The sequence below is a fragment of the Benincasa hispida genome, chromosome 9 (genome assembly GCF_009727055.1).
Source record: "Benincasa hispida cultivar B227 chromosome 9, ASM972705v1, whole genome shotgun sequence".
NCBI lineage: Eukaryota > Viridiplantae > Streptophyta > Magnoliopsida > Cucurbitales > Cucurbitaceae > Benincasa > Benincasa hispida.
In genome coordinates, this window is record NC_052357.1 from 84,588,564 (window position 1) to 84,612,961 (window position 24,398).

General features: G+C 37.6%; 1 non-coding gene across 1 annotated transcript; it reads right to left on the bottom strand.

Annotated features, from left to right (window-relative positions):
• Nucleotides 1-12,736: 12,736 nt before the first annotated feature.
• Nucleotides 12,737-12,839, bottom strand: LOC120087450. The gene has a single exon (XR_005484591.1). It is a non-coding gene; the product is annotated as a small nucleolar RNA R71 (small nucleolar RNA).
• Nucleotides 12,840-24,398: the final 11,559 nt, after the last annotated feature.

Consider the following 24,398-nt stretch of genomic DNA (forward strand, 5'->3'; position numbering starts at 1 on the left):
CGCAATATCATCTATTTTCACTTCCCTCCCTCATCCCTCTCAATTCCTTTCTCTCTAGTCGAAACCCTAATGTTCCACGGCACAACACCTATTTTGTCTGTCTTCGACCGTTGTCTCTCATGAATCATCCTCATCCATCGATCTCGCACAGCCATTCGTGAATGAGATTATCGAAGTGTCGGTTCTGTTCATACACTATATACCTAGGACACGGTATTCAATTTATTCACAATGATGCGAAGGTAAGGGCGTAAAGTTGTTTTTTCTTAATGTGAAGGTTGTGAACTTTCAATACCTTTCTCGGCCTTTTGTAGTGTTTGAAGATTGCAAATTTTCCTGCTTTGTGTGTCTTGTTCTACTTATAGCTTGTAGGCATTTACTGGTGGTATGTCTCTTTTATCTTCTAATCTCATCCAATACTTACAAATTGACGAGACAACAACATTATGTTCTATCTTAACATGTTTGTGATTTGTTGTTTGTTATACCTATAAGGCTGTGGAAATAGTTAATCGTTCTCATTCGACTAAATTAGTGATGGTGGGGAGAATCGCTTAATCTAATATGCCTTTTTTTTTTTTTTTTTTTTTTTTTTTTTTTTGTAGATTTTTAGATTTTTTCAAAGAATTTTATGATGAAGAGAAATCCTCGTCAAGTAAAATACATTGAACATATAGGAGGTTGCATGGAAATGATATGATACAAGTAATTCCTTAATTTATCTGTGAAGCAAATGGGATTTTGTAAGTACAAATTTTATATTGATTCCTTAATTTAAAATTATACTTGTTGAGAAAAATGGGATTTTGTTGTTTCATTTGTATAATTCAAGACTCAACTTCCAAATTTGAGAGGAAGCACAATAGGCTAGAGACATTTGTCAGGAATTTCATCAAAGAGACAACGAAGGCTATTAAGAAGATTGATAAAGTAGTGTTTAGGGAGTTAAGGCACATTGTGCACTGAGATTTTAAATTTTTCTCATTCCCATTTGTCGTATGCCTATATATTTTAGGAATATCGATTCAGGTGTTAATTCAGATTCGTTACAGTTACAGAATGCATGGAGAGAAAGTAAATGAGCTTGGAGAGGCATGGAAGGAATTGGATCAGACCACCAATTTGATTAAATTATTGGGATGTATGTCCTAAAACTCGCAGTTTGTAAACTATAAACATATTTCTATTTACAATAAAGATGTTATTGAGAGAATTTCAATAAAGTTGTTATTGAATATATAAATTATATTTATAGATTCATAAATCCAATAAACTAACGAACCCATGCCTATGATATGAATACTTAAACAAGTAAAGACATAAAAAAGGATAAGTTTTAGTATATAGCCAAAACGGTTTATAAGTATATGGATAGGATTGGGTACCTTATTCTGAGGACGCTATTGATGTGGCTCGCTTTGTATATTGATACAAACGATGTGATCCAAAAGTCATTCATGTGGAGACATACGAGTGGAGGCATTCTATGCAAAAGATATTTGCACAAGACTGGATCACAAAATAGTCACTGTTCTTTATAACGACCATTTACTGTCAAAACTAACTATTCCAATTTGATAACCTAAGGTAACTCGATCTTAATTCTGGTCTAACTAAATACTCTTGTTTATTTGGGATTATCCTTTAATATGCATGGATGAGAGTGGCTCAACGTTGCCATTTAATAAGCCTTACATTTTAGGGGTAAGATCGGATAGATCGCTGGAAACATAGTCCTGTAAGACAGAATTCACTTCTAGCCATTTTAGGGTTAACAGATAAGTTGTTTGACTCCTGGTCTTGAACAAAGGGGTCATGCCCTCTCTATGCCTAAAAGGGACTTGGTTTATTGGTAACACCATAAACAAATCCTTTATTAAAGGATCAGTAGAGACTTAAGGAGCAAGTTGTATTATAAGGGTAAAACAGTAGGCTTTACCTAGTTGTAAATACGAACAACTTGTGAAGGATCAATAAATCAAGTGGATAGAAATATATCTACAGTGAGGAGAGTGAAACTACTGAGCTATACTAGTATGTCTTGGTAGTTAACGAATATTTGGTTTAAAGAATTTAACCGATTAATCTCAAATAGTTGGAGCTCATGATTTATAGATCCATTAGGTCCTTCTACTAACTCGAAAAAGGATCAAACCTTAGAATAACGTATTGAGAGAATTTGAAATCTTCAAATTTGGTTTAGGGGTTGGATTATTATATTTGATATAATTAACGTTAATTAATAAATTAAACGATTTTTTGGTGAGTTGAAAATATTTAAATAGATTTAAATATCAATTACATGAATAAGGGTTCATGTTTGGATTAGGTTTTTAATTAATCTAATATTTGATATTAAATTATTTATTTATTTATTTAAAATATAGTCTTTTAAATCAATTTAATTTTGAAATTTCAAAATCAGTTTTTATTTTAATTTAATTTGATTTTTATTTGAACAACTAAAAAGGAAAAAATAAATTGAAAATTGAAAAGTGTGATTTTCCCATTTTCTCCAATTAACCTCTACCTAATCCACTTAATTAGTGGAGTTTTGATTGTCAAACTCCCCTTCTATTTAGACTTGCATGCTTTAATTAAATAAATACATGGTTATTGATACTGAATTGGAGGCATGAAACCTTAAAATTAAAGGGGGAAGTGGTTACAGTTCTAGATGGCCAACGATAAACCAGTCATGGAGCAAATTCATGAATATAAAAATTTAGTGGCCAACGTACTCTCTGAAGGCATGAAGATGTACGAGGTTCTTCAAGTAAATGTGTTGTTTAAAAAGTTTCTACCCTTTTGGAGTGACTGCAGTAACCACTTGAAGCACAAAAAGAAGAATCTAACACTGCAAGAGCTCATTGGTCACATGCGCACTGAAGAAGCGAACAGAAAAAAAAAGATTAGATGAACTCTTTATCAATGAATTCAGTTAATGCTAACCATGTTGAATATCTTAATGTAAAAAGACGGTTCAAAAACAAAGGGAAACAAACAATAAAGGCATCACAAAAGAAAGGTCAATACAAGGACGCTAGTTGACGAATTGAGAAGTCTCAAGTGATCTGTTATGTCTATGGAAAACTTGGAAACAAATCCTACTAGTGCACCCAGAGAAAGGGAAGACCATATCAAAATTTTATTGTTGTCAAACCAGTCCCACAGGCCAAAGTTTTTTAGGACAATATCATTGTCGCAATGGTCTTGGAGGTAAATTTGGTGGAGAACAAGTCTGATTGGATCCTAGACACTGTGCATCAAGGCACTTTTGCTCAAACTGAGATCTTTTCCACGACTTCCAGGACACCGACAATGGCAAATGTATCTTCATGGAAAATTCAACAACTGTTAGTGTTCTTGGGAAAGGGAAGATTTTATTGTAACTTACTTCTAGAAAAGCTTTATCCCTTAGTAGTGTATTGTATGCTCCTTCTTTACATAGGAATTTAGTGTCAAAGAGTCTGTTGAACAAAGTGGGGTTTAACATTGTGTTTGAAGTTGACAAGGTCGTCATCACCAAAAGTAGTGACTTTGTTAGTAAGGGATACTTGTTTGATAGTCTTTTTGTCTTGAATGTTGTTCCTACTGCTATCTCCATGAATGAAAATGCCTCTCATTTTGCCTATATGGTTGAATCATTTGATGTGTGGTATGGTAGATTAGGACATGTTAACGTTGCATCAATTAAAAGACCTTTGTGTAGAAGCAAAATTTGCGTAATTTTAGTTGATTTTAGTAATAGATGCCCAATTTGTGTAGAAGCAAAATTTGCGGAAAAAGACCTTTTAAATCAATTACGACACGTAGCACTGAATTACTTAAACTAATTCACACAGTTTTAGTTGATTTTAGTAATGCTATGAATAGAGGCGGTAAAAAATATTATTTTTCTTTTATTGATGATTACTCTAGATATACAAAAATTTACCTTCTAAAATCAAAGGATGAAGCTAGTGGCATGTTTCTAAATTCAAGGCTAAAGTAGAAAATCAATTAGATGGAAGAATAGAAGAATTATATATGATAGAGGAGATGAATATGGTAATACTTTCCTTGAGGAATTATGTGAATTAAACGGTATAATTCATGAAGTAACTGCTTCGTATTCACCTCAACAAAATGGCATAACAGAACGTAAGAATATAATTTAAAAGAAATAATGAATGCTATGTTATTTTGTTCTGGATTATCCGATAATATGTGGGGGGAAGTTGTGCTTTCTACCTATTCCATAATTAATAGGGTTCCTCATAAAAGGTTGGATAAGACTCCCTTTGAGTTGCTGAATGGTTATCCACTTAATCTAGATTACTTAAGAGTATGAAGGTACTTCGCCAAGATGGCATCTCTAGAATTTAAGAATCTCACAATAGGATATAAAACTTATGACTGTGTTTTTATTGGTTATGTTAATAAAAGTGTTGAATATAGGTTTATGTGTTTAAGTGATAACTCAGTGTGTGAATATAGAGATATTGTGTTTTTTAGCATATTTTTCCCATGATTAAAATTGTTGATAAATTAGTAGAAAATTCACCCAATAATTAAACTACTAGTACTTCAAGCATCGATCAAATGTTGAACTCCCTCTTTCTAACCATAATAACATACTTGAGTTAGAGCCTAGAAGAAGTAAAAGACAAAGGGTTAGTAAGGATTTTGGACCTAATTTTCTAACTAACTTTCTAGTTGAAAATTCAGATAAAATAGACAATCATTTTACTTGCATGTACTTAATAGATAAGGATCCAAAAACTTATCAAGAAACTTTAAGCTCAGTAGATTCTAGTTTTAGGAAAGAGGCAAACAAGAGTGAATTAGATTCCTTAGTCATGAATCAAACATGGGAATTAGTAGAACTGCCTGAAAGAAATAAACTCATTAGGTATAAATGGATCTTTAAGAAGAAAATGAGACTAGATGGTACGATAGATAAGTTTAAAGCTAGATTAGTGATCGTGAGATACACACAAAAACAAGGCATAGATTATTTTGATACTTACTCACCATGACTACAATAGCCACTATTAGAGCTTTGATAGCCTATGCTACAATTTGTGGACTTCTAATACATCATATGGATGTAAGAACGACATTCGTCAATAGGAACTTGGAAGAGGAAATATGTATGACACAACCTGATGGTTTTTATGGTTGGTGGTCAAGAAAATAAGGTTTGTAAACTTACTAAATCTCTTTATGGTCTAAAACAAGCTCCTAAATAATAGCATAAAAAATTTAACAACACTTTATAAACAATGATTTTAAAGTAAACTGTTCTAACACGTGTATTTACTCAAATTTGTCCGGAGCTGACTGTTGTTGGGTTTTATGTCCTAAAACTCGTGGTATGTAAACAATGGAGCTTATTCTGAAAATTCAATAAAGGTGTTATTGAATAAATCTATTACTTGAATAGAAATCTAATAAACCTAAAAGTCCCTTGACTATTGGATGAGTACTTGAACTTTATGTGGAGACATAAAGGTGGATCAAGTTCGAGTAAATAGTTAAAATGATCTATAGTACATGGATTAGGTTAGGTATCTTATTCTGGTAACACTAATGGATACGGCCTGCTCTGTAGTTGTTACAAGGAGTTGTAAAGTGCTACAAATGAAGTGATCCTAATTCGTTCATGTTGGACATGAGGAGTGGGGGTATCCTTGTGCAAAAGAGTTTGTACAAGATCAGACCACGAAATGAGTCACTTTTACTTTATAACGTTGTTTATTGTTTAAGACTGACAATTTCAAAACGATGACCTAGGTAACTTCACCTTAATCCTGAGCTAACTATGAACTCCTGTTTATCTGGGATTGCCCTTAGATTTGCATAGGTGAGGGTTGGCTCAACAGTGCCGGCCAAATATGATTGTCATTTCAGGGGTAACACTAGATAGATAGCTGAGGACATAGGGTGTAAGAGGAAATTCACTCCTACCCGCTTTAAGGATAGTAGAGAGGTTGTTCCCTTAAGTGCTGATTCTGGGACTTAAACAAAGGATCCCGCCCTCTCATTTGGAATGAGAGGGACTCGGTTTTGTGATTGGATCATAAAACAATTGTTCATTAGGGGATCAGTGGGACTTAAGGAATAAGAGGTAATTTCGAGGGTAAAACAAAGATTTGACCCAGCAATTATTACGAACAACCTGTGAAAGGTTAACTTACTAATTATGGTTATATCGAGTGGATATAATATATCTAAAGTGAGGGGAGTTCAACTATGGGCTTTAGTGGAGTGACCCATTAGTTAACGAATTGGAGTTAGATAGGTCTAATGAGTTTAGCCGATTAATCTCGGATCGTTGATGCTCATGATCTATAGGTCCATGAGGTCCCTCTATTAGCTCGAAAATGGTTAACTCTAGAGTAGCATGATAAGTTAATTTGAAACGTTCAAATTAGAATCAAATGAAATTGGAGAAAATATATTTAAAAATGATTCAAATATATAAAGATGAATTTGTGTAAAAATTAATTTAATATTAGATATTAAATTAATTAGAATTATTTAAATTGTTTAAATAATTATTTATTAATTTTATTAGAAAATTAATTTTTGAAATTAATTTGTAAAATTAAAAAATATTCATTTTAGAAATAAAATATTAATTTAAAATCAAATTTTAGATTTTTGGAAAATGGAAAATCACACAAATTTGAGCAAATGGGGTTTTTATCTTCAAAGTAGCTTACAAGGAACCCAGATTCTCCTTTGCTTTACTCCAAGCATGAGCATCATCCCATGCGGAACTTCTCTTTGCATGATAGTCTGCAATATATTGAAGATATTGGAGTGAAGAAAGAGAAGAGAACCGACTGAATTTTTGCTGAAAAATTCAGATGAAGAAGGAGTTCTTCAATGGGTTTTGTCCAATGAATTTTCTCTATATTCCCTTGATTCTAGCTTATTTTGAGTCTCACAACTCAATCTAAAGCACCAAGAGGATAGTAGGGAAGATCTTGTGGTGGTCTACACAAGAATTCGAAGGTATGTTCTTGAAACCCTTTATACTCTATTTTTAGCATGTTTCTTTTCAACCAAAATTAATGAACTAAAGTGCTTATGGATCCTGATTTCTTCCGCTGCGTGATGGTGTCCATCCAACAACTGTGTGATGATATGTATGTATATTGCTGATATATTGATTTTTGGTACAAAGATGGATATTATTAATGATACCAAATTATTCCTATCCTCACAATTTGAAATGAAAGATTTAGTTGAGGTTAACGTCATACAAAGAGTTAAGATAAGAAAAACTGAAAATAGTTTCTCTCTATATCAATCACAATATATTAAAAAATTGCTAAATAGATTTGATAGTTTTAATGTTACACCTATAAGAACACCCAATGACTCTAGTATGAGTCTTAAGAAGAATAAAGGTGAAAGTGTCTCTCAATCTGAATATGCAAAAAATTTTGGAAATGTTATGTTTTTAATTAGCTAGACTAGACCCGATATTGCATATTTTGTGAGTAGACTAAGTAGATACACTCATAATCCTAGTAAGGATCATTGAACTACACTTCGTCGTTTGCTAAGGTAACTTAAAGGTACAATGGATTTTTCTCTGCATTTCGATAATTTTCCAACAGTGTTAGAAGGATATTGTGATGCAAATTGGGTAAAAGATAACAACAAAATAAGTTCGACTAGTGGATGCGTATTTATACTAGGAGGAAGTTTTATTTCATGAAAATAAGGTAAACAAACCTGCATAGCATAATCCCCTATAGAGTCGGTATTTCTAGCACTAGAGCTAGCTGGACAAGAAGCAGAGTAGCTAAGATGACTGCTAGAAGACGTGCCACTATGGAGGGCTTCTATACTAGTATCTTTGCACTGTGATTCATAAGCTGCCATAGGTATTGCCAAAAATAGTGTGTATAATGGCAAAAGAAGACATATTCACCTGAGACATGGAGCTATGAAACAATTGTTGAAGGAAGGAACTATCTCCTTAGAGTATATGAGGTTTGAGAGGAATTTAACAGATTATCTCACCAAAGGCCTAACAAGGAGAGTAATCCTAGAGTGTTCAATTAATGTGGGATTTAATCCCTTAGTGTGATCCATAGACTTGATGGATAATTTGTGACTGATCCATAGCCCTTTATGTTGGGTGATCTATTGCGATAGACTTGATGGATAATCTCTAAAATCTTCATAACTCAGTTTTTAGTTGTATATTGCAATATACTTGATAAAGCATCTAACGTGAAAGTGAAGGTGTGGATTATGAAAGAGTTTGAGGGTATTTTTCTAGAGCTTTCACGATGACCCAAGGTTTTATGTGAATAGCCCAAATAGCATATGATACATAATTTTATCGCTGAATCAAGAGAGAAATCAAAAGGATTGAAACATATTGTTGGGGTCTCAACTATAAATTACAAAATTTCAAGAGGTAACTCACTTTGGTAAATTTAGTTGTTGGCTTACTTCACTATGTATCAATTCAAATCACAAGTTATTGATGTTTAAGTTACCATCATTCCATTGCTTAGAATCATTACTATCTTTTTATTTTCACAGTACTTGTAGGTCATTTGTGGTATTGCTGGGAATAATCCATACTTACCAAGGCCTAAGGCCCATGAGAGAGTCACATGGTGAACTCCACCTTCTCTTGTCCCACATTGGAGAGTTAAGGAGTGACTAGAGGGTATAAATAGGAGAATACTTCTAGTGACTTATAAAAGTGGGTAGAGGGGCAATAGAGGGCCTTTTCTCACACATGTGTACCGTTGTCGCTATCGTCCAATCAATTGGACGGGCGGGCTTGGGTAACAACGTTTGCGCAAAAAAAAAAATTAACATTCTTTCTTCACCTACATATCCATGTACTCTCCACCTCATCGAAGTGTTTTAATCTTTTTACCTAACAAATTTTCAACTTCAGCCTTATAATCCTTGAACTTTTTTAATTTGTCAAACATATGTTGCATTATGTAAATATACTCATATCTTGAATAATCGTCCGTAAAAGTGACAAAATATTCAAACCTTCCTTTAGCGTTGACACTCATCATACCACAAAGGTCTGAATGTATAAGCTCTAATGGTTCTTTGGCTGTATAACCTTTTCCAGTAAAGATTGTTTTGTCATTTTTTCCTCTAAGCAAGATTCACATACAGATAAAGAATTTTCTTCTAACTTGTTTAGAAGTCCTTCTTAACCAACATTTTAATCCTATTGAGATTAATGTAACCTAATTTTAGATGCCAAAGTTGAGCATTATCTTTAAAAGAAAATTTTCTTTTCTTAGTTTAGTGGTTGCAGTGTTGAACATTTCAAAATTGTGGCGCATTTTAAATACTAATGACATTAGTACATATAAGTTGCTTTCATTTGTTGCAGAACAAATACCAGTACCATTTTTCAAGACAAATGTTTTACCCCGAATAAAAGATACATTAAAAGATTGTTCTAACAAACATGAAACTGAAATCAAGTTTCATTTAAAATTAGGAATATAATAAACATTGTTTAACAACATAAACTTTTATTAAAAAAACAACTTCAAACTCCCAACTACAATCGCCGAGACAACCTCTCCTGTTCTAACTCATAGAGTCATCTCTCTTACTGCCAGTTGTTTCCATGACCTAGAAGTACAAATGTGATTAGTGGCTCATGAATCAAGTATCCAGGTATAATTATCATTTTCCACCAAATATGTTTCTAGAACTAGTAAATCATATTTACCTTCTTTTTCCTTCTTTTTCTCAACCAAATATTTTGGGCAATTCCTTTGTTAATGTCCATCTTGGTTGCAATAATAACAGGTTCCTAATGCAACCTTGACCTTCTTGCCTTTTTGGGCAGTAGCAGTAGTGATGGCTTTGTTCCCCATTCCATCCTTCTTGTTTTTCCACTTCTTCACATTGGATGAAGAGGGAGACATGGATTTAATTCCAAAGGTCGAGCCTCTGATGAATTTTTTCTTGTTGGAAAAGGCAACATTTACCTCCCAATTAGTTCATTTGGCTTTCATTAAAGACTAAAAAGTTTGTAGCTTGTTAAGAAGGGTGGTGAGGTTGTAGGCAATTTTTTCACAACACAATTACTACAGAATTGCATAAAGCTATCCAACAACGATTGCATGATAAAGCTCACCTGACTGTGCTCATTTATGAGACTTCCATTCATCTCAGCGATATTAAAATGGTTCATCATGTTAAGGACATGTTCCGTAAGAGACGATCCTTTAGCTATCCGTGCATTAAAGATGAACTTAAGAGCATCATGCATGGCTTGTGAGAAAGGTTTTCCAAACATGTCACGCAATGATTCTTTGATCTAACATGCAGTGATCATGGTTTCATGATTTTTTTGCTAGGACTTTAGATAAGCCTGCCAAAATATAGACCTTTGCCTTATCATTGGCCTCGGTCCACCTCTCATAAGCATCACGAACACTTCTTGATGCATTATGCTGATAACTTGTAAAAATACAAGTTATGTTTACTCTTAAAATTGGAACAACTAAGGTTTTTAATGATAGATTCTTCTCATTTTTAAAAGAAACGAATGGATTTATTCAAACATTAGCAAACTCATGCAAAAGAAGTTTTATTACTAAATATCGTGGCACTAACGCATTGTATTGCAGGATTTCAACGCAAGGATTAACGCTAACGCATTAGACAAGTGCCGCAGGAAAAGCTCTAACGCATGGGTCGTGCATCGGAGGGAGTTCAATGCAAAGAAGATTCATTGCTCCAGGCTGATTGTGTCACATCACCATTTGCAAGTATGGGCACCTGCAGCAAGCGGCATCTGAAAAGCTTCCGAGAGTCAGGCGGCTAATCAAGGCATGGACATTAATGCTGACCAAGACATGGACTTTAATGCTGCCCATTCACCAAGTGGACATGACCAACGCCTATAAATAGATGAAGTCCCTCCAGAGTTAAGGAGTTCGGAATATTATAAAGATCCTTACTCTCTGTATATTGTAGCCATAATTCTAGTTCTGTAGAGGCTGTGCTGTGGTGCTAGACGATCAGAAGGGTTGAGAATCACCACCACGCCGGTCAGGGAGCGGAGGAAGCTAATCATGAGAAAGACACTTCATCCAATTCCTAAACAAGTGATTGTATACAATGAGTTTGAGCCAAAGAAATACAAGAGAATGTATTCTTTGGCTTGACTCAGTTTCCTTCTTCTCATTTATCAATTTCATTCCATTTGATTAAATATTGTTTTTGTAAAGACTCTCTGTTTCTTTATAAAATTCATATATTTGATCCATCATACTTGCCATTGTTTATTTCTTGTTTATGTTGAATGCATTAGTACTTTATGCACAACTTCATTCTAAAGCTTAAGCCAACTTGACAAATTAGTAAAAGCATTTTTAACATAGATTGTTCGAAAGAATACTAAGCTGCATTAAGTAGGACGCCTAGTATAGCTAGAGATAGACTTACTAGTGTCCATTGCATTTTGTGTTAGACGCATGCATCCTAGAGATAGGTTTTGTATGTTATTCGCGTTGAGAAATGTTGAACAAAGTCTAACGCATAAACAAAAGATAAGCAAATCATCCCATCTCATTCACATCACATCCTAGTTGTGTACACTCATCTTAGACCGACGTGTCCACATACCTTAAACTCCATTTTCGCATGATCCATCATTCACCACTCAACGCTTTTGCATCTCTTGCACAAACACAACAATTTAGTGTAAATAATACATTTCTCACATTCATTTGGGAAAACCCCTATAGTAGATACCACGCAAGGTCTACGTTTGGTTAACTGAATCCCTGAGTTCGACCCTGGACTTATCAGGAACCTAAATTAGATTTATACTTGGGTCTGGTTTAAGAAAACTTGAACGTCATTAGAAGGAGTTGTGTGCATTCTGTGCATATATCTAATGCCCAACGCGTTACAAGTATTTAAACGCATTGAAGAATAAATGCATCACTTATAATTAAAACTTATTTCTTCAATTTATTTTATACAATACACTCCTAGAGCAAATCACGATAGCAACGAACAAGTTTTTTGCGTCGTTGCCAAGGATTCAGAAATAAAAACTAACCTGAAATTTCGTTTGTATCTGTTGTAAGAACACTTCGATCAAGGGAGTATTACGATTTAAGCCTAAGCTTGTGACCGTTTATGAGCAGGGAGAGCACTCCTGATCTCAGAAAGGACCCCGAGATTGAAAAGACCTTTCGGCGTAGGAACCGATCTAATCGTCGTCGAAAGTTGAGGCAGCAATTTCTCAGACAACAGACCAGGAAACGAGCAATGGCGAAAGAACAGGCAAATCAACAACTAGCTCACGCTGCACAGAATCCAATCCTAATGGCAAATAGAAGCACGCATCCCATAAGGGAGTACGCGTCCCTTGTACTGTATGATTTCTTTCAAGGAATCATATACCCAACACCGGATGGAATCAGGTTTGAGATGAAATATGTTATGCTCTAAATGCTCCAATCAGCTGGACAATTTGGGGGTGGTCATGGTGAAGATCCCCACGCCCACATGAAGCGTTTCTTGAAAACGTGTAATTCATTTGTGATTTCTGGAATCACCTTAGAGGCGATCAGGTTGTCCTTGTTTCCCTATTGTTTGCGTGATGACGAAAAACAATGGGTGAGCTCACTGGAGCCTAGTGAAATCACCATCTGGGAGAATTTGGTGGAAAATTTTATGCAAAAATACTTCCCACCTACCACCAACGCGAGAAGGTGTCGAGAGATTATAAACTTTGAACAAGAAGATGTTGAGACCTTAAGTGGGGCATGGGAGCGTTTTAAGGGCTTGGTCAAGAATTGCCCGAACCATGGACTGCCTCTAAATATCCAAATGGAGACATTTTATGGAGGACTGAATAGAGCATCGCAGATGACAGAAGACGTAGCAGCAGCCGGTGGACTTATTGACAAATCTTACACTGAGGCTAAAGAGATACTAGACCGCATGCTAAACACAATATTGAATGGGTGGATGAAACGTATGATGGAAGAGCTGACAGAAAGAAGAGATCTCAGAACGTTAATTCTATCGATTCCAACGCAATAGCCACATTTTCTGCTCAAGTGGCTATGATGACCAGCCTTCTACAGAACATAACGCTGGGAAACGCATCAAATCAGCAGAAGGTGAATCAGGTAGAGGCGTTTGGGCAGCCCATGGTTAGCTGTGTGGGCTGTGGAGATCCTCAGTCCTATGCTGAATGTCCACAAAACCCTCAGTCAGTATGTTTCATAAAAAAATAACCCATTCTCCAATAGATATAACCCTGGATGAAGAAACCATCCGAATTTTTCTTGGACAGAAGGAAATCATCAAGAGCACCACCCGGGGGCGAACCATCAGCAAAGGAATGGACCGCCGCCAGCATTTCAACAAATTCATCAGCAACATCAACAGCTCTTTAATAAAGGAAAACAGGCGTCGAGCTCAGGATCTCCGCTTGAGAACCTATTGAAGGAGTACATAGCCCAGAATGACGCATTGCTGAAAAGTCAGGCCTCATCTATCAGAAACCTCGAAATCCAGGTAGGGCAGATAGCAAGCGAGTTGAAAAACAGGCAGCCTGGAGTTCTACCTAGCAATACTGAAACACCTGGGAACAATAATGGGAAGGAGCAATGTCACGCGGTGACGTTGCGAAGTGGAAGAGCACTTGAAGAAAGAATAATGAATTCAAGAAATAGTAGTCCTTTGAAAGAACGCATCACACGTTCAATGGATCAGGAAGAAAGAACACCCGAGACTACAAGCCATTTAGAACCCAGTACGTCTAATGCGAGAAAATGTAAAGTTACTTTGAATGCACCATTTCCTAGGCATCTGATGCAGAAGAATGATGAACAACAATTCAATCGCTTTCTTGAGCTCTTGAAGTAGTTGCATATCAACATTCAGCTGATAGAGGCTTTGGAGCAGATGCCAACATATGTCAAACTTTTTAAGGACATTTTGACGAAGAAGAGAAGAATCAGTGAGAAGGAGGTAATAACACTAACGTAGGAGTGTAACGTGTTAGTAAGCAACAGTCTATCAAAGAAGCAGAAGGACCTTGGGAGTTTCACAGTTCCTTATTCGATAGAAAGATTGGATGTGGGTCATGCATTGTGCGATCTAGGAGCCAGTATTAATCTCATGCCACTTCCAATTTTTAAGAAATTGGGGATTGGCGAAGTACAACCCACTTCTGTTACTCTTCAGCTCGCTGACAGAACAATTAAGTACCCAAAAGGGAAGATTGAAGACGTTCTCGTAAAGGTTGATAATCTCATATTCCCAGCAGACTTTATTATCTTGGACTATGAAGCGGATAGGGAGGTACCAATTATCCTTGGACGCCTCTTCTTAGCTACTGGGAAAGTTTTAATTGACGTGCATAAAGGCGAACTAACTATACACGTGAAAAATGAAGAGGTGAAGTTTAATATGCTCAACGTATTAAAGTTCCCAGATAGTGAAAATTGTCAACTAAACAGTGTTGAGTTGCCTGAAGAAGAGAATCATGTATGTGAGGTCCTCGCATTGGAGGAAAACCTGAAAGAATCAGAGCCGCCAAGTCTGAGTGAGCGGTGGACAAAACCAATGCGTCCATCACTTGAAGAACCACCAGAACTCGAGCTGAAACAGTTACCTGGACACTTGAAATATGCATTCCTTGGAACCAACAACACTTTACCTATGATTATTTCCGCAAATCTTACAGATCCTAATGAGCCATCTCTCTTGCAGATGCTGAAAAAGCACAAGCGTACAATAGGCTGGACGCTTGCGGATATCCGTGGCATTAGTTCATCTTATTGCATGCATAAGATTAGGCTGGAAGAATGGAAGTCGGGGGCAATCGAGCCTCAAAGAAGGCTGAACCCCATAATGAAAGAAGTAGTTAAGAAAGAAATTCTAAAATGGTTAGACGCGGGAGTCATTTATCCTATATCCGACAGTACCTGGGTAAGTCCAGTCTAATGCGTTCCCAAGAAAGGGGGAACGACCATGATAGTCAACAGCAATAATGAACTCATACCCTCGAGGACTGTCACGGGCTGGCGCATCTGTATGGATTACAGGAAACTCAACGCAACAACTAAGAAAGACCACTTCCCCTTTCCTTTCATCGATCAAATACTTGACAGACTTGCGGGCAAAGAATTTTATTGCTTTCTCGATGGATACTCTAGTTACAACCAAATTCTGATAGATCTGGAAGATCAGAAGAAGACTATGTTTACTTGCCCTTTGGAACATTTGCATTCAGAACCATGCCCTTTGGGCTGTATAATGCACCTGGGATATTTCAAAGATGTATGATGGTTATCTTCTCTGACTTCCTAGAAAAGACCATTGAAGTCTTCATGGACAACTTTTCAGTCTTTGGAGACTCGTTCCAGTCATGCCTAGATAATTTGGAGGTCGTCCTCGCTCGATGCGAGGAAACAAACTTGGTGCTAAATTGGGAGAAATGTCACTTCATGGTGACTGAAGGAATTGTCTTAGGTCACAAAGTATCTAAGGCTGGCTTGGAAGTAGATGAAGAAAATAGATGTCATAACAAAACTTCCACCACCATCAAATGTTAAAACTTTACGAAGTTTTCTAGGGCATGTCGGCTTCTATAAACAGTTCATTAGAGGATTCTCTCAAATTGCGCGACCTTTGAGCGCATTACTAGAGGCGAACCGGCCTTATGATTTTAATGAAGACTGCACTGACGCATTTGAAACCTTGAAGTATGCATTGACGACAGCCCCAATACTGATAGCACCGAACTGGACGCAGCGCTTTATTCTCATATGCGACGCGAGTGATGTGGCAGTAGGAACAATGTTAGGGCAAAAGAAGGGTAATTTGAGACACCCCATCTCTTACGCGTCCAAAACACTAAATGACTCTCAGGAACACTATACCACTACTAAAAAAGAAATGTTGGCTGTAGTGTGTGGCATTGAAAAGTTTCGATCTTACTTAGTTGGTGCGTCAGCCACCATATACACCGACCACTCAGCCATAAAATTCCTGATGAGCAAAAAGGCTATGAAGCCAAGGTTGATAAAATGGGTGTTGCTGCTACCAGAGTTTGATATTGATATCCAAGACAGAAAGGGAACAGGAAATCAGGTGGCTGACCACCTGTCCAGGCTAGAGAATCAAGAAATGCAAGCCCAAGAAGGTGAAATCAAGGACGCATTTCCTGATGAAAGCCTGTTTAGAGTTGAAGGCAGGGAACCTTGGTATGCGGACATAGTTAATTATTTAACCACCAAGTAATTCCCTAGGAACTTCAACTTTCAGCAAAAGAAGCGGTTAATTCATGACAGCAAGTTTTATTTTTGGGATGAAACGTTTCTATATAAACAATGCGTCGATGTGTTCCGTAGGAGGAGACACAATGCATCTTAGCTGAGTGTCATGACTTTCCTTACAGAGGGCATTCCGGTGGGCAAAGAACCGCCGCGAAGGTTCTTCAAAGCAGATACTTTTGGCCCACCCTCTTTAAAGACGCGAGGGAGTTTGTTCGAAAATGTGACCCCTGTCAACACACCGGAATATTTCTTCAAGGGACGCAATGCCCATGAACAATATTCTCGAAGTTGAGCTGTTTGATGTTTGGGGCATAGATTTTATGGGACTTTTTCCCCTGTCCTGTGGCCATTAGTACATCCTGCTTGCAGTAGATTATGTATCTAAGTGGGTAGAAGCAGTAGCCTATGCTAGGAATGATGTGTCCACTGTATCTAAGTTTCTTATCAGGAACATTTTTACACGCTATGGAATGCCAAGAGCCCTGATAAATGACGAAGGTACGCACTTCATTAATCGCATCATTTCCAAATTACTTGCAAAATATAATGTGAGGCACAAGATCGCCACTGCTTATCACCCACAAACAAACGGTCAAGCGGAAGTATCAAATTCAGAAATCAAGTCTATCCTGGAGAATGTCGTCAATACAACGCGAAAGAATTGGGCACAGAAGCTGGATGAAGCGCTCTGGGCCAACAGGATTGCGTACAAAACTCCTATAGGTATGTTTCCATACTCTCTTGTATTTGGAAAAGCCTAACATTTACCTTTAGAGTTCGAGCACAAGACGTTTTGGGTAGTTAAGAAGTTAAACATGAACTTGGATTTCGCTGGCGCTCAACGCAAACTTCAGCTCAACGAGCTCGAGGAGTGGCGATTGAACGTGTACGAGAACAACAAGTTGTACAAAGAAAAGACAAAGTGTTGGCATGACCAATGCATCAGTAAGAAAGAACGTGTTATTGACCAAAAAATTCTATTGTTCAATTCACGTGTGTGTTTGTTTCCAGGAAAACTAAAATCCAGGTGGTTAGGACCTTTTATTATTAAGACAATTTTTCCATATGGACCTGTGGAAATAACGCGAGAAGATGGAACCAACGCATTCAAAGTAAACGGCCAGAGAGTGAAGCCTTACTTTGAAGATGGACTGGAACGCCAAAGTCATCTCTCGCACTACGCGAAGCCAATTGAAGCCCGCGTCGAAGTATCCTTGCGTTTGCATCGCCATATATTCCAGGGACGCTACCTCTATCTTTATCTTTTTTCATTATGTATTTTACGATGCGTTTGAGTTTGTTGATTTATTTGTTTGTTTGTTTTAAGATTGTTCTTTGCTTTTGTTTTTATAAAAATTGGAAACTTATTTGTTTTTCTTTAAAAGTTGTAAATGATCGAGTTGGGAATAACGGACGCGTTAGATGCAAGTCTAATGCATGGCCCAGTTGAAGGGACGCGTCCCGAGAACACAAAAACACTCGAGTATTTAGATAATCGAGAAGTCCCTTTAGCTTTACATTTATTACAGACGTCAGCCACTAACCCACTCTCTCAGCCTATAAAATGACCCAACGATTCGAAGCCTTCTTCTTCTTCATTTTCACTCTCGAGTTCTCTGAAACAAAAGAAAGAAAGAAAAAACCTCTCCGTCTCCTTCACTTCCGATTCGCTCGAGCTTCTTCGGCCACAATGTCGTCCGCCTCAAATAGCCAGAACCAGACCGTGAGCTTTGGGAACGACTCACCGATAAGTTCTTTTTCCTCGTCCTCTGTTTCGATTTCACCTCCCATGTGCCCTAGAAAAACCACCCAAACCAAACCCACACAAGGCGGAGCCACCTCTTCCCAGCGGCCACCTATTTCAAAACCTTCCGCAGCCCCGACAAAACTTCCTTCCAAGACAAGGGCCAAGACATCTATAAAACCAAGGATGAGTCCATCATCTACGGTCGCCTCCAAACCGTACACCAAGCCTACCCCACCACCAGTCATCTCTAACATCACTATGGTGGGTGCAACGCATAATCCACTCCCAGCCTATGTCCACAACGCACCGTCACCAGCTGTGCGTCCACCACCTGCACTTTCTATCGAGCCCTTGGCAACCATTTATCCAGTGGAATCAGATGCGTTGAGCCAACCAACTCGTTCACCCATCCTCATATCTTCCCCCAGGACGCCTCATACCCCAGTGGGCACCCCTCCATTTACTCCACCCATACCACCCTCTGACAATCCTGCTTCAGAGCGTAATCTTGAAGAGTTGGCCGAATTGGCTCGACTGGACGAGCAAGAGGTTTTTGGTACGATCTTGGCGTTCCTCAATCAAAGCCAAAAGAAAGAGAAGGTGATGCATTCAGACCAACCTAATGCATCACTTGATTAGACGAAGCGGAGCGGTATGCTATGATGCTTGAAGAGGAATTAGAAGAAGAAGAAAGGGAAAAAGAAAAAGAAAGGGAAGAAGAAAATAGAGAAGGGAGAATTAGCCCTGACGCGTCTCAACCACGCCCATCCGACGGGAATGAAGGGCCTTTAAAATAAAAAAGAGTTACAAGAAAAAGAAGATTGATATTGGAGGAAGAAGAAGATGAGCAATCTGCATCCGGACCTGAGGGTGCAACGCATAAAAACAGCTCAAGGCACGACGCACTAGAGCAGGAATTGGAATACTACCAGCCCTCAAGGGAACGGCTAAGGAACACGGATGTCCAAAGCGAATTGGAGAATGAACTGAGAGAACTGGCAAAGTAAGCAAAAGAGCATGCGGCAGGAAAACGCAAGGTAACCGACGCGTTACCTAAGAAGACCTCGGGAAGAAAACGTCAATTTAGTGACATACTCGTAGAAAAAGGCTTCTTTCCTGAACACCACCCACTGGCAATTTACATAACTGAGACAATAAACACATTGGGGTGGAATCAATTCTGCATTGGGCACACCCGTATTTGGCCAAACCTCGTCCGCATGTTCTACAACAGTGACTTTGATATGAAGAAGAACACAGCTTTTGTTGATGGGGTGTTAATGCGTTTCTCAGCTAACAAAATAAACGAAGTGTTCAACATTGACAGTAATCTGGACGCGAAAGGAAACCGCATCTTGGAGCAGCCTACGCCAAGCCAATTAGAAGATGCATTAAGGACAGTAACCAAACCTAGAAGCAAATGGCAAACATCGAGAAATGGGGCAAAAATGTTAGCTTCCAGGAATTTAACTCCAGACGCAAATTCGTGGTATTACTTGATCAAACGGAGCATCATGCCTACAACGCATGATGAGACATTATCAAAGGAATGCGTCCTGGCTACCTATTGCATCATACAGTTCATCCCTTTAGATGTTGGAAGAATTATAAGGGATCAGATCAAGGCCATCAAGACTAAGCCACGAGGGCAACTCTACTTTCCATGGCTAATCTGTGCACTATGCGAACGCGGGGGCATTCTTCTGGGAGATGATCATGAAGATATCAATGGCTTGATAGACATAAAGTTAGTGAGGCGTCTACTTCGCGGTTCGCCGCATCAACCTGCCTTACCTGCCGAGGAAGTGGCAACCAAGCCTCGATCATCCAAATGCGCCCCCAAAAGAAGACGCGTCCAAATTGTTGAACACAGTAATGAAGCTTCAGAGCACGAAGAACATAAAGCTGAGCTTGAACTTCCAGCTGAAGAAGCGCAACCACCCCTCAATCTTACTTTCCATGACTCACCATTGGCCCCGCCAAAAGGGAGTCTTGATCAAACACACTGAGAACCAACTCATATAGATCAGGAGATCCCTTATTCCCTTCCTTCGCCCCAACCAAGTCCAGTTCCCAACTTTGTGCCTCTTACAATAATTTTTTAGCCAACTGGGCTAGGGTCAAGAAACGCAACAAATTTTGAAGACCCAGTTGGATGAAATGAAGAACCAACACCACCCAATGCAGTGCAGACTTAGAAGAGTTGAAAACTTTTATCAGTGATCAGTTCAGACCACTGGCCGTGTCTATCGAAGGTCTTCAGCAACAGAATCAGGTTCTAAGGGATTATCTAAGGCAGCAAACAAGACTGATGCAAGACCAATTTGTTTACACAATGCAATACATCAATCAGGTCTTGGTAGGAATGTTTGCTCTGCCTCCACTGCCTGCCCATCTTAGAAACCCCCTTGCGTTTTATGGATGAAGACCCTGAGGAAGAACGCAGAGATGACGCGCCAGCACAATAGAGTTTTGGGGTGTTCGGTTATTTTTTTAGTTTGATTTAATTGTTTTTTTGTATCTGCTTGACTTGTTTGTTTACTTCATTTTAATTTATGAAAATGAATGGGAAATTCCTATCATTTTGTTCCTTGCGTTTGATCTTGGCATACTTGATTTTTGTTCTTTAGATATTTTCTAAGTCTTGTGCTTTGCTTGACCTCAATGATATCAACTATATGAAATCTATAAGTATAGAGTAGGCGTTAGGAAAATCAATAAGGCCTGAATTTCTCTAAAAAGGTTGTCTACTTTCTAACGCGTGCAAGCTTTAAGTCTTAAACTCCTTTCAGACTCTCAAAACCTTTTTGAAATTTTGTTTCTCTTTTAGCAATGAGGATTTAGCTCGTCTCCAAATTTGGGGATGAGGGAAATCCAAGTTAAGACGCATCAAACGAATACATCATAAAGAAAAGCGGACAAAATAAGAAAAATATTAAACGCGACTTCTCTGTCATTACTTCAAAAGAAAAACCTTAAAATGGCATGAGTTTAGTTGGAACAGGCATTTAGCCATAGTTGGATGCTCACATGACACCCGTGGGGGCAAGCCAAAATGAAGTTAAGTCTCCTAGATCAACGCGTCCCATATAACTCCTCTATCTAGTCTGAAGAAATTATATCTTGAAACGCATGAATATCATATATGAGTTTAGTTGTGAAGGGTTCTCACCAGTAGTTGGATGCTTGCATGACACCCGTGGAGGCAAGCCAAAACGAAAGTGGGATACCTGGAACAACGCATGGGTAAAATAAAAATTCATAATTATTTTTTCTTTTTATCTGGCATTTATCTTAAAAAGTGCATCTAACGCATTGCTGGTTTAGAAAAAACGAGATTGTTTTGAGAAATGAAAGGAGTTGTGATAAAAGGCCTGCTGCACCTGAAACTAAACATTAGTCCTTTTAAGAAAAGAGTCAATCTGAGTTATATTTTCCAAACTCTTATCTCAAACTTATGACTGAATATGATGAGAGCCGAACTCTGCACACTTAAGACAAAGGAGATAACAAAAAATTATTTTGAAATACTTGAGGACAAACATTGTTCAAATTTGGGGGTGGTGATAACTTATAGAAATACAAGTTATTTTTGCTCTTAAGATTGGAACAATTAAGGTTTTTAATGATAGATTCTCCTCATTTTTAGAAGAAACACATGGATTTATTCAAACATTAGCAAACTCATGCAAAAGAAGTTTTATTACTAAATATCGCGGCACTAACGCATTGTATTGCAGGATTTCAATGCAAGAATTAATGCTAACGAATTAGACAAGTGCCGCAGGAAAAGCTCTAACGCATGGGCCATGCGTCGAAAGGAGTTCAACGTAGAGAAGATTCATTGCTCCAGGCTGATTGTGTCACATCACCACTTGCAAGTATAGGCACCTGCAATAGGTGGCGTCTGAAAAGCTTCCATGCAGCAGGCGGTGTCTGAAAAGCTTCGAGCGTCAGACGGCTAATCAAGGCATGAACTTTAATGTTGATCAAGACATGGACTTTAAATCTGTCCATTCACCAAGTGGTCGTGACCAACGCCTATAAATGGATGAAGTCCCTTCAGAGTTAAGGATTTCGGAAAAATTATAAAGATCCTTACTCTCTGTATATTGAGCCATAATTCTAGTTCTGTAGAGGTTGTTCTGTGGTGCTAGACGATCAGAGGGTTCGAGATCACCACCACCGCCGGTCAGGGAGCGGAGGAAGCTAATCATGAGAAAGACACTTCATCCAATTCCTAAACAAGTGATTGTATACAACGAGTTTGAGCCAAAGAAATACAAGAAAATGTATTCTTTGGCTTGACTCAGTTTCCTTCTTCACATTTATCAATTTCATTCCATTTGATTAAATATTGTTTTATAAAGACTCTCTGTTTCTTTATAAAATTCATATATTTGATCCATCATACTTGTCATTGTTTATTTCTTGTTTATGTTGAATGCATTAGTACTTTATGCATAACTTCATTCCAAAGCTCAAGCCAACTTGACAAATTGGTAAAAGCATTTTTAACTTAGATTGTTCGAAAGAATAACTAAGCTGCATTAAGTAGGATGCCTAGTATAGCTAGAGATAGACTTACTGGTGTCTATTGAATTTTGTGTTAGACACATGCATCCTAGAGATAGGTTTTGTATGTTATTCGCGTTGAGAAATGTTGAACAAAGTCTAACGCATAAACAAAAGATAAGTAAATCATCCCATCTCATTCACATGACATCCTAGTTGTGTACACTCATCTTAGACTGACACGTCCACTTACCTTAAATTCCATTTTCGCATGATCCATCATTCACCATTCAACTATTTTGCATCTCTTGCACAAGCACGGCAATTTAGTGTAAATAATACATTTCTCACATTCATTTAGGAAAACCTCTACAGTAGATACAACGCAAGGTCTGTGTTTGGTTAATTGAATCCTTGAGTTCGACCCTAGACTTACCAGGAACCTAAATTAGATTTATACTTGGGTCTAGTTTAGGAAAACTTGAACGTCATTAGAAGGAGTTGTGTGAGTTCTGTGCATATATCTAATGCCTAACGCGTTACAAGTATTTAAACGTATCGAAGTATAAACGCATCACTTATACTTAGAACTTATTTCTTCAATTTATTTTATACAATACACTCCTAGAGTAAATCACGATAGCAACGAACAAGTCCAGGGGCTGGAGGACATTCCTCTATGAGAACGAATTTGAGGTCATCCACTACCAAAACCATATTCATCGTATTTTTCTAAGTTGTATAATTTTCTCCAATTAATTTTTCGGCGTCAAGCAAAGTAACAATTGAGCTAGACATGTTGATACAAGATAAATCAATTATATTAGACACTTGTGCAAAATTTCATTTTTTATTTTAATCCAATTAGTTTAGCAAAAACTAATAATGAACCCAACACTATTTATTTTGCAATGATACATTCAGTGATTTGGAATAAATTCCACCTCAAGGTGTATAGTTATTTCTTATCACTGAAGTGAGACACTCTCAATCAAATCTTATCCCATTATAACTCCTTGTTCATATAATATTTAATTATCATTCATTTGATCAATAAATCAATAACTGCCTTAATGCTTTATCGTAAGTGCAACTCTTCATTTTCAACCCTATAACCTTGCCCCAACCAGTCTACCTTAGGAAAGAACATGATTGGAACAATTGATTATAGTGATCTTATCCATTTCTAGAATTGGATATGTCTCTTTCCCATGTAAACATCTTCCTAAGGAGGATGCTCCCAGGGCTCTACGAGGCTGAGCATGGAAATGACGTTTCAAACAAATGAAGGAGACCGTAGGATGTTTTGATGCACGTCCTTCTCCAACTTACTATAAATACTTTCTCCATTCACCTTGATATTAACCCATTCAAATACCTTCCGAAGGGAGGGTGTGCCCAGGGTACCATGAGGCCGAGCATGAATCTCACCTTGTGAACTTTTTGGGAGAGCATGCATGGAGAAACAACATATCATATACATTTTTTTTTCCTCACTAAGTGTTTCACAAAAGATGGATTTATTAACTTAGTAAAATTCGGCTAATCAATTTTTAGCTAAGTCCAGGTTAATTTGCTCAATATAACACTTATATTGAAGATTTTAATAATATGTGATCTCATTCATTAAATTCTTTAACAAAATTGATCAGTTATTGCATGCTTATAAAATGTTTACCTAATTCACTGTCCAGGTCGATTCGCAAGTAGAGGTGTTCCGCTTCCATCAGCTTAAAAACCTCAGCCTAGACAGAACGTTCCTTAGACAAAGGTCCCTTATGAGAAATTATTTTATAAATTTAATCTTTTAATTGAAG